This window comes from Artemia franciscana, chromosome 12, assembly GCF_032884065.1.
Source record: "Artemia franciscana chromosome 12, ASM3288406v1, whole genome shotgun sequence".
NCBI classification, from domain to species: domain Eukaryota; kingdom Metazoa; phylum Arthropoda; class Branchiopoda; order Anostraca; family Artemiidae; genus Artemia; species Artemia franciscana.
In genome coordinates, this window is record NC_088874.1 from 5,311,977 (window position 1) to 5,324,135 (window position 12,159).

Genomic DNA, 12,159 nt, shown 5'->3' on the forward strand with positions numbered 1-12,159 from the left:
GTCATCAATATTTCTGAATTGCTGTTTCTGAATTTCGACCTAACCAAGTACCTCTATTTAATCATTCCAAATCATGGCAAAGGCAATTATAGACACATAATTCATTTCTGTAATTGACGCGAAGGAAAATGTTATCTATTCTGCAGCCATATTAATACAAGACGACAGTGATAAAGAACTGTTTGTCGAAACCAGGTACCTTAATTAAGAAAATTTAAACTCCACACCTATAAATATGGACTGAATTTGGCCAATACCCCAAAATATCAACCCGCTTGAAGAGAAATAAAATCAAATATATTGGCAAAACAGAAAAAATTTAAGATGCCTTCAACTAATGATATGAAGATTAAGCGAAAATTTGATATTCTCTACTGGTTTTGTAAGGACCCAACTGAAAATGACATCCTTTTAATAGACAAATGTCAAACTCCAAAAATGTGTTATAAAATTGAAGAAAATCAAAATTGTGTAAAATGAAAAGGCATTCATTACACATTAGATGAAATTCGCTATGATACACGAATTCTATATTATCCAACTGCCCAAGAATACGGCTTAAATGGAAATAAAATTTTCTTAAAACGTAAAAAGTCAAAACACGTGACAAAGGATGCAGACAAAAGTAAAATCACTTCAAAAAATTACATTCTAAAAAGAAATACAACGAAATCATTTCCAGATCAGTCCCCAGAAGATCCCTACGCCAACACTCCTTAGCTAATTAACCTGCTTTTATAAATAACAGCTACTAACAAAATAAATGCCGTAGAAAAGAGACTAGAGTAATCCAAACCTTAGAAATTAAAGCCCCAAATTCACCCTCCAAAACCGTGAGCTAAACCCTTGGTCTCCAAAAGAGACTAAGTGTGCCAAATTTATCAGAAATAAACCACTAGCTAAATAGCCAACTCTTGGAAGTGGCGGTGAAAGACATAATAAGGGATCTAAATTACAATTATAATTTGTAATCAATAAATTAATTTATAATTAATTAATTAAATATTCCCAATAATTAAATGATATAAATTATAATAGTGTAACCAATGAAACGAGGTATACGAGTAAGGTTTTGATATCTTTCTAAAACGAATCTTTCAAAGACAATAACTGAAAAAAATCTTTAACAAATTTATAAGAAACATTAGAAGTTTAACAAACCTAGTGAAGAGTTTAAGAATAAACGAAGAGTAAACACTAATTATCCTAATCAAAAAGAGAAACAGGCAGAGGACACGATCAAAATTAGGGCATAAATATGAAACAAAAATTACAAACTTAAGGATAAATTTTGACAAAACTGTGCCAGCTGTGATTATCGGCATGACAAACTTATTTGAATAGAACAGTAGTGACGTGCAGAACATTTTAAAACCGAAGAGTGTTTCCAATTGATGATATATAAGTTCCATGACTACTATGCTTTAATATTTTGATATACCTAGAATCAAATGGAAAGGTAAGTTAAATCAAATTATTGAAAATAAGTATACATAGTGTAAACCCTGAATTGTCTTCAAGTGTGTGATATTAATGTGAGGTGTAGGATTATAATCATTCTAGTATTAAATTATGTCAATAAATTAACTTAATTATCATAGTTCCAGGTGTTGGAATAAAAATAAAATACAAAAAATAAATGTATAGACTTAAACAACAAAAATTACGCTATGAAGGAAATATTTGTGAACTTAATAAACAATAAAGAATTTGAGGACAATACAAATTTTTTTGAAAAAATTTTCCGAATGATGAGGACATCATTCTACGACAGGGAGAGGGATATGTGATTTTTAACATTTTGATTCTCTTACAATCTATGGGTTTGAAAATTGTTACTTCGCAACTCGATGTCTAAATAGCGAAAATTTAGCAAAACCATAATAAAAGTAAACAGACCAATATCAGGATGAAAAAACTAGCTTTTACGGTCTCGTGACTTCAGCATGAGTTCATGACCAATTTCATAAACAAATAGTAATTATATACCGAATATATGCCCCATAAATTAGAGCATACGTCAAATAAATCTTGATGTATCTCCCTTTAATCTAAACCTGTGGTCAGCTAATGTCACAATAACACGATTCCTCCTCATGGGAAACCAAAATTGAGAAACCGCGAGATTCTGGTTAGAGGGACGTCAAACATCCTATAACAAGCTAACACATATGAAAAAAAAGGAATGTTTTTAAGTCAGTCAATGCCAAGACTCAGTTACTGAAGTACTCTTTAATAAAAACAAAATATTGCTTATAAAACTAAGATTATGTTTGTTCCAATACACAATTTGTTGAAGTGCATCAACCAGTCAATTTGTATGTAAGTATTGAAATAAAATTCATTGTTTATTTTTTATATCGTTTTTGTTTATAAATCCAGACACCAGGTATAATTCCTATTTTCTTTAGGAACACTCAGTAGGAAATCTATGCAATAAAGTAAGACTCATCAACCCCTAAGAAGATTCTGTTACCAAAAAAATTGAGCATTATTAACAGTGTCCTCAGTCAGTCCCTCACTTATTTTACTCCCATGACGTCATCTTAAGTTTAATCCCCCATGTTATATCGACAATAAACCCCCTGTAACCTAAACCAATTCAATACACCCACCTGTAACAATTTTAGGGGTTGCGGAAGGTATGTGGTTGAGGAAATACTCAAAACCGTCTATTCAAGTGAGTATTCTTTTATTGCAAGTTTTTCTTTGAATTATAGTCTAGAGATGCTCATATTCAGAAGTTTAGCTGGCACTGAAGGAAATTAGACTTTTCTTTTAAAAAGTACATTTTTTGCCCTTTCTGCTGTAGAAGGTGAATCAATGTCAGCTTGTAGCCAAGCTACTGCTTATAATTACAAATTATTTGGTGAAACTGTAAAAGAAAATAGGGCTTTGCTAGTACAATGGGATACTATAAACCAAAACATCCATGTTTTAATTCTCATAAGATTAAATATTTCATGTACATCCCATTTGAGTAGTATCATGTATGCATTGTCAGCACACCTTTGGGTCCACTTACAGGTCAATTAGTTTTAACTAGAAAAAGGGCTTTGCTAGTACAATGGGATACTATAAACCAAAACATCCATGTTTTAATTCTCATAAGATTAAATATTTCATGTACATCCCATTTGAGTAGTATCATGTATGCATTGTCAGCACACCTTTGGGTCCACTTACAGGTCAATTAGTTTTAACTAGACAAAACGTTTAACTACAACAGACAATCAGTTTCATCTTTGAATTACTGAACACAATAGTTTCATAATAGAGCATATGAAGGACTAATAAAGAAATGATGAGGCTTATCACCTCAGGAGTATCAAGTTAGCATCAGAAAGTGTGAAGGATAGTTGCGAAAATGAAGAGACTTATCACCTGAAGACTATTAAGTTATAATCAGAATGTGTAAAGGATAGATTCAAAAATGATGAGTTTTATCACCTGAGGTTTATCAAGTCTATATCAATCCAGAGAAATATCAACTATAGAGATAATGAAGAGTTAGATCGGAATTACGTTAAGTCAGCATCAGAACGTATAAAGGATAAATACAAAAATTATGAGACCTATCGCATGAGGACTATCAAGTCTACATCAATCAAAAGAAATATCAAATAAAGAGATAATGAAGAGTACCATAAGAATTACGTCTAATCAGCATCAGAACGTATATTGGATGGATATAAAAATGACGACTTATCGCCTGAAGACCATCAAGTCTGTATCAATCCAGAAAAATATTAAATATAGAGATAATGAAGAGAATCGTCAAAGTTACATTAAATCAGTCTCTTGGAAACAAAGAACCAAATACGGGAGTGATGATTTGTATCAAAGAAATCACATTGAAAAGGTTACTGTTTACAATATGTCGAAATCATACAAAGGGATTGATTTTTCTTATAAGAAACAGAAGAGAAAAACAAAAAAAGTCATCAAATTCATCAAATGACGATAAAACATCAATGAACATTCTCATATAACTCAACTCTGCCTGATCTTGCAATGAAATCTACAAAAAAAGTAAAAAACTATCCATCAAAAATTATAAAGAAAAATCAGAGCTAAGCAAAAAACCAGCGCCAAGTCTTTTGATATGTCCTGCTTCATAAGCCAGTCCACACACACAACTCAGCTCTGGCTAATAACATGCTATCCAGTTTATTTGTAAGAAATTATAGAGAAAAGTGGGCTTATAGGTCCAGGACTGTAGCAAATATGAAGTCAGATTTAGAAAATTTACATACTATCTTTGATATGTACAAAAAAATAAAAGAAAGTATTCAACCACTGTAATTAAGCTACTGCTAGAAAAGGCAAACGTAGTCATTAGCATAGCTTCAAATTCATTAGCCAAGCTACATACTAGCATCCAAAAGCAGTGTTCAAAATTTTCGGAATATCTAATAAAAATAGATTGTGTCTCTGATGCTGATGAATTCATCCTTGCAATGGGAAATGTCACTGAACATTTTATGTATAACTAGCTGACCCTGCCACGCGTTGCTGTAACGCTGCGCACCACAGTAACAGTGGTTCGCTTCATGGGTGTCAGGTGCACATATGTTCAGTTGCACTGGGGTTCAGCTTCACAGGGGTCAGGTGCACGTAGGTTCAGTTGCATGAGGGTCCAGTTACAAGGGGTTCAGTTACAAAGGTGTTTAATTGAAAGTGTTCAATAACACGGGAGAGGAACTTCACGGGAGTTCAGATATATGGGGGTTCTGTTAAACGGGGCTTAATTAAATAGTATTGATCTGCATGGTGGTACAATTTCACTAAGTTTAGTTAAACGGAGGTTCACTTACACGGGGGTTCAGTTCCACGGTGGTTAAGTTGCTTGGGGTTTAGTTACACGGTAGTTTAAGCTACACGCATACCGTTTATCTAACAGAGACTGAGCTAATTATCTCCAAATGGAGACAGAGACTCCAGTTTTAGTCAGATCAAGAACTTGAGCGTACATTAACTAAGCACATTAGTTAGCGTACACCTAAGTACATTAAATAAATATAAATAAAATAATTAAATCATAGTAATTAATATTAATTAGATAATTTTAATGATTAATTAATAATAGTCAAAAAGAAACTGTTAATTAATTAAAAAAATTAAAACAATTTCGTTAATATAGGAGAATTTGTAAAAATTCTGCCTGGAAATTTTGTGGATGAAGGGGGGTGGGGGGGATAATCGAGATTATAGTATAATAGCCTAGTACGCAGACAAAAGAAAAATTGCGAATTCTTGATTTTCTGGTTTCCATGGTCTTCAATTTATCATATTGTTCATATAAAAATCACTGCGAGTAAAGGAGTCGTGAAAGCACTACACAAGCTGAGTCCGACGATTCAAGTAGGAGCCTGAGTTAAGTTGGAAATTTATCTTGAGAAGATTTTAAATATTTTCTGTAGACCCTTTTTCTTTCCACGATAAATTTATAGCAAAATCCAAGAGCTCAAATGGCATTTGCGACGAGTTTGGAAGAGCCAAGAGCTTCTTCCCACCAAGCTTCATTACGATCTCTCCATTCTAAACGTTTTTCATGATTTCTATATCCCTCCTCCAACTCCTCCAAATGGCATTGCCAACTTTTGGCGATCGCTATATCGATCGCGTAACTAATTTCGTATCTTCTTCATGTAAAAATTGCGGTGGTTGGAGATTCGAACCTGAGACCTCTCGAGTCCTAAGCAAAAATCGCACCCCTAGACCACAAGCCATACTTAAAAGGAACAATCATACATTATGTAATAACGCTGGTTATTCGCTGGTTATATTATAAGTCGAAAAAAAAGTGAAAGGTGAAATACGTTCAATGATGTCTGTGGAAAGGGAAAGAACGATCTGTAGCCTTTGCCCAGCGTGCATTTGTCGAATGACTACCAATTTTTGAAATCACTACAAAATTCAGTTTTGCGGTGAGTACCATGCGAAGTCATGCTCCTCATGTGACTCTGAGAAATGACGCCAGTCTTTTTTGCTGCTTAAGGCACTATTCGGATATCTATTTTTGATAATTCCAACTTACTTTTAAAATAAACCTAAATGATGAGTTTTAGAAGTCAGTGCTTTTTCAATTAGTAATTTTCTCGAAAGTTTACAACCTACATATCTGTTTGGGGAGATTACCTTTCTAGGATTAATTTTCCCCTCTTTTTCTTGATCATATACCTTACGAAATTTCTGCGTCCTCCCTGAAATTACTCGGTGTCATAAATTCCTCAATTAAAAATTGTATATTAAAAATATCAATATTATTCATATAGCAAAAGCACCTATTTCCTTTCTATAGCTCCTGGATAAGGTTTCTCCTTCTGATTCGTCAAATATTTTCTAGAGAGCTAGGCCTAGCTTTCAAAGGCTAGTAGGCTAGGCTCTGATGCACAGAACAAAGGTTTTTTATCAGTTAGAAAGGTGTGTTATAAGGAATAGAGCTTGGGAAAGCACATTTCTTACTACCATTATTTCTTACCAATTGAACTGTCTATTGAGTTTGTAAGTTCAGTTCAGAAATTTCAGATGGAATATAGGCATACTGACAAGACTTATAAAATTATATGCAGAGAGCATGCTAATACAGTTATATTGGAGATTACTTCAGATTTAGGAGGTTGTAAGTAGCATAATCTTGTCTGTGCTTATAAAATATTAAGGTTTTCTAGAGAGCTAGGCCTAGCTTTCAAAGGCTAGTAGGCTAGGCTCTGATGCACAGAACAAAGGTTTTTTATCAGTTAGAAAGGTGTGTTATAAGGAATAGAGCTTGGGAAAGCACATTTCTTACTACCATTATTTCTTACCAATTGAACTGTCTATTGAGTTTGTAAGTTCAGTTCAGAAATTTCAGATGGAATATAGGCATACTGACAAGACTTATAAAATTATATGCAGAGAGCATACTAATACAGTTATATTGGAGATTACTTCAGATTTAGGAGTTTGTAAGTAGCATAATCTTGTCTGTGCTTATAAAATATTAAGGTTTTCTGGAGAGCTAGGCCTAGCTTTTAAAGGCTAGTAGGCTAGGCTCTGATGCACAGAACAAAGGTTTTTTATCAGTTAGAAAGGTGTGTTATTAGGAATAGAGCTTGGGAATGCACATTTCCTATAACCATTGTTTCTTATTTTACCCTAAATTTTCAATTTAAACAATCTCAATTTTAGATGTATTTTTCCCTCTACTCATTACTTTTCCTAATCTCTCTCTAAGATAACAAAAAGTAGCTTTTCTAATAGTTTATGCTGTGGTAGCATAAACACTGTGCTGGGTAGAGAATTTAGAGTGGCGAAACCCTATATAGGCCAGTGTATTCTCCTGATGAGCCCTTGTGTTGGGTGTTGCCTCTGAATTATTTGTCTATATTATTTTTTCTATTGTTTAGTAAATGACGACTTATACTTATTGACGACATGACTGCCTGTCCATGGATTATTCTTTATGGTTGATTGTGTGTGGCTATGCTGTTTGACCTATGTGATTGTATGGATGAGTAGGGTTAAGGCCTCATTCAAGTACTGGTTTATATTAATCACTAATTTAGGAAAACAGTCTTCCTTTTCTCCTTCTCTCTTTTTTTTTTTTTTTTTTTTGTGTTTGTTCTGTTGCATTGGTGATTTCTCTTTTCATGATATATATCAACGACGTATGTTTATGAAAAAATTAAATAATTAATTGGATGTAAGAAACTAAAGAGGGAATTCCGTCAAATAACTGTTTGTTCGTAAAAAATTCATTCAACTGAGGAAGGCACCCGCAAATGGAGATATGCTTCTTTAGTTTGGCACACATAAATTTTGCAAAAAATCCAGTCAAATGAATTTCATTGAAAGAATAGCCTCTTGACCTCAAGATATACTGCTTGACTTCAAGATACGAAATAAAAATGCCCCTTGTATCCAGAAAAATTATCACAAAACTTGTTTTGTTTTTTACACTTGTACTGACCCCTTTTCAAGATCAAAGTCTTTTTCAAATTATAGCCCACATAATCTGGCCCAAAATTTATATAGGTGTTTTAAATTTTTTAATGATTGTTTTTATAAAATGACGGTGCATTCCTTTGCCATTTTTATAGATGGAATTGTTTATAAGCCTTTTATACGTTGTTCTGCTTTTGTTTTTATTTCAGAATAGAAATTTGGCCAGGCCAGGCTTGCGAGTTATTTTTAAAATAAATTTTATCTTACTGTTAGCATTTGATGGCGTTTGCATTTGCTTAAATCTTCTTTTTAGTCAAAGGAAAATTTGTTAATAGTTGAAAATTTGAACCGTAAGCAAAGATACATTATTCGGCTCTAACTAATTGGCTATCTGTAAATGAGCATTTACATTACAAAATTTTCAAATTGTTACTAATGTAACAAACTTCGTTTATGTTCCCTTTAATTTCCTTTCTTAAAATTCTCCTTTAAATTTCTATCAGCAAAATGATATTTCTTTTATAAAAATATAATTTTACTGACTGAAAGACAAAAAGGGAATTCACATAAACGATTACGCTAGTAATTGTAAATTCTCAAGAACTACTATACTAGTTGTTTTACATTTTAGTTTTAATGTGTAGCTTTTGCTATTTCTATCAATTAGAGAGTGGATCATGAAATCAAATAGCGTCAATTAACTCAAGGATAAACGGTAAATTCGCCCTTCATCGATATTAGGATTTAACTCAAGAATAGTTTGTGCAAATTTGTCCACAGTCTCTAAGTAAGAAGAATTTTCTAACTAAAAAATTCTAAGTAAGAAATATTTGTTAAACACCGGTCACACAAAAATTGGTATCCTCTCCCTAGTCCCTAGAAAAACTCCAAAATAAACAAGAGCCAAGGGCTCACATGGCACTTGTTTAGAGGTCGGAAGAGCCAAGAGCTTCTTCCCTTCAAGTTCCATTACGATCTCTCCACTTTAAGCATTAAATCGAGATTTCCGGTTTCCCCCTCCAACTCCTCCCAATGTTACTTGATCTGGTCGAGATTTAAATTAAGAGCTCTGAGATACGAGGTACTTCTAAATATCAAATTTCATTAAGATCCGATAAACCGTTAATAAGTTAAAAATACCTCATTTCTTCAAAATTTTTCGAATTAATCATCCTTCCCTCCCCCCCCCCCCCAGATGGTCAAATCGGGGAAGTGACTATTTCTAATTTATTTTGGTCAGGTCCCTGATACGCCGGCCGACTTTCAGCAATGGTTATATTGATCATCCATCTAGTTTTGATCTTCGTGCAAAAATTAGGATGGTCCTGCATTTTGCAACCTCTCGCACCTTAAGCGAGAACCATAACCCTAGACCAAAAGCCATACTTAAGAAGATCAATCGATCTCCTACATAAGAATCGAGGAAGTGACAATTTCTAATCTAATCTAGTCTGGTCCCTGATGCGCCGGCCAACTTTCATCGTCCCAACTTATCTGGAACTACCACAACTAGTAAATCCCCCCAACTAACCCAAAGAGAACGAATCTAGTCCGGTTTTTTCAATTACCCATCTAGGACACATGCTTACTCTTCCCATCAGGTTTCATCCCGATCTCTACACTCTAAGCGTTTTCCAAGATTTCCGGTTACCCCTTCCAACTCCCCCAAATGTCACTGGATCCAGTCAAGATTTATAATAAGAGCACTGAGACACGAAATCCTACTAAATATTATTTAAAATCTGATCACCTGTTCGTGAATTAAAAATACCACTTTTTTTTGGAATTACCCCTGGAATTGTGGTCATGGTGATTGGAAGAGCTCTGTGACACGAAGTCCTTTTTAATATCAAACTTCATTAGGATTCAATCACCCGTTCGTAAGTAAACAATACCTCATTTTTTTCAAATTTTTCCGAATTATCGAATTAGGTCCTTCCCCCTCCGGAAAATCCCCCAAAGAGAGCGGATCCAGTCCGGTTATGTTAATCACGTATTTAGGACTTCTGTTTATTCTCCCCATGAAGTTTCATCCCGATCTCTCAACTCTAAGCGTTTTTCAAAATTGTTGGTCCCCTCTTCCCAACTTCCCCCAATAACACTAGATCCAGTCGGAATTTAAAATGAAAGGTCTGAGTTATAAGGTTCTTCAAAATACCAAATTTCATTCAGATCTGATCACTCGTTCGTAAGTTAAAAATAACTCTTTTTTTCTGATTTTTCTGAATTACCCCCCCCCCATATCCCCCAAAGAGAGTAAATCCGTTCTGCTTATGTAAATCACATATATAGTACTTGTGCTTATTTTTCCCATCCAGTTTAATCCCGATCTCTGCACTCTAAGTGTTTTCCAAGATTTCAGGTTTCCCCCTCCAGCAAGCCCGAATGTCATTGGATCCAGTCAGAATTTAAAATAATCTCTGAGCTCTGAGACACGGTATCCTTCTAAATATGGAATCAAACTAAGATCCAGTCATTCGTTCTTAAGTTAAAAATACTTCATTTTTTCTAGTTTTTCCGAATTAAAAGGGCCTCTACTCCCCCCAGATGGTCTAATAGGGGAAACGACTATTTCTAACTTAATCTGGTCTGATCCCTCAGACAAATACCAAATTTTATCGTCCTAGCTTATTTGGAAGTTCCCAAACGAGCAAAACCAGGAAAGACCAACAGACCGACACACTGGTTTGGTATCTAGGACGTATGGTTATTCTTCCCATGAAGTTTCATCCCAATCTCTCAACTCTAAGCGTTTTCTGAGATTTTCGGTTCCCCTTCAACTCCCCTCAATGACACAGGATCCGGTCGATATTTAAACTAAGACGTCTAAGTTATGAGGTCCTTCTAAATATCCAATTTCATTAAGATCTGATCACTCTTTCTCGTAAGTTAAAAAACCTCATTTTTTCTTATTTTCCAATTCCCCCCCCCCTCCATCTCCCTCAAAGAGAGTGGATCGGTTCTGGTTATTAAAATCACGTATCTAGGACCTCTGCTTATACTTCCCACCAAGTTTCATCCCGATCTCTCCAATCTAAGCGTCTTCCAAGATTTCACGTTTCCCTCTCAAAGTCCCCCCAATGTCACCAGATCAGGTCATAATTTAAAATAAGAGCTCTGAGACACGGTATCTTTTTAAATATGATATTTCTTTAAGATCCGATCACCCGTTCGTACTAGCCCTCCTCCTCCCCCCAGATGGTCGAATTGGGGAAACGACTATTTCTACTTTAATCTGGTCTGGTCCCTTATAAAACTGCAAAATTTCATCGTTTAAACTTATCTGAAAGTGTCATAACTAACAAAACCGGGACAAACAGGAAAACAGACCGTCAGCGCTGTATGTCACTTGGTATATATCAAGTGCCATATAAACGTTTTAGGGGGAGAATAGCACATAAGAATGCTAGCCACAGCACATATTATGGTAAACTAGAAATAGATAATTGCCAGTCAACCACATTTAATTCAGTTTCAGCCTTTGATAGAATTTCAAGAAGCCTTATCCCCCTGTTTATTTCAAAAGAGATCCAATATTCCTCAGCCGTTATCCAAGAAATAATACGAATTTATTTTCCATATTAATGTCTACTAACTTGTATCCTACTTCGTCATTAGCCATTGGTATCAAATTAGGTGTCGTTGAGTCTCTTCTTCTCCCCTAAATAACATCCAACTGCTAGGTTTTATAGACATTGTTCTTCTTCTTTTGAAGTTGTGCTTCTTTTACATTATGATGAGAATTGTGTTCCTGAAAAAGTACATAATTTATGTGAAGAAAACAGACACATTTTACTACCGTGCTTGCCTCATAAAACCATACTTTGGTACGGCGATCAGCGAATCAGCATATTTTTAAACAGATGAAACACGATTCAAATATGGTGAGTGGGAGACATGGGCTGGCACGTACGCAAGGGGTCCCTCCCCCCCCCGAAATCCCAAGATTTGTTTTTATTTTGACATAGTTTTCTGATACCTCTCACAGAATAAGGGATATGAAGGATTTGTGACCCAACACCCGACACCAATTCCTGCGTACGTGCTTAAACAGGGGCATTCAATCCCACCATCCCTTGACCGCAAATAAAACGCAATTTTATGTTGTTTGACTATATACCACTAAGACTTTGAGTCTTTCGCAACGAAAGACTCAAAACAACACATGAAAAACATCTAACCGAGAAAAAAAAATGAAGTACTATAAACGAAATAAAAAAAAATGGGCAA

General features: G+C 34.7%; 1 long non-coding RNA gene across 6 annotated transcripts in view; it reads right to left on the minus strand.

The window, feature by feature from the left end:
* Positions 1-395: 395 nt before the first annotated feature.
* Positions 396-12,159, minus strand: part of LOC136033609 (uncharacterized) — a 59,546-nt gene continuing 47,782 nt past the window's right edge. For 5 of the 6 annotated variants that reach the window (XR_010618971.1, XR_010618966.1, XR_010618969.1 and 2 more), the window contains 2 exons: positions 11,526-11,680; positions 396-1,441 (listed from right to left, as the gene is read on the minus strand). This is a non-coding gene — a long non-coding RNA (uncharacterized LOC136033609). The remainder of the gene's footprint in view (positions 1,442-11,525; positions 11,681-12,159) is intronic. The other variant, XR_010618970.1, reaches the window with a different exon arrangement.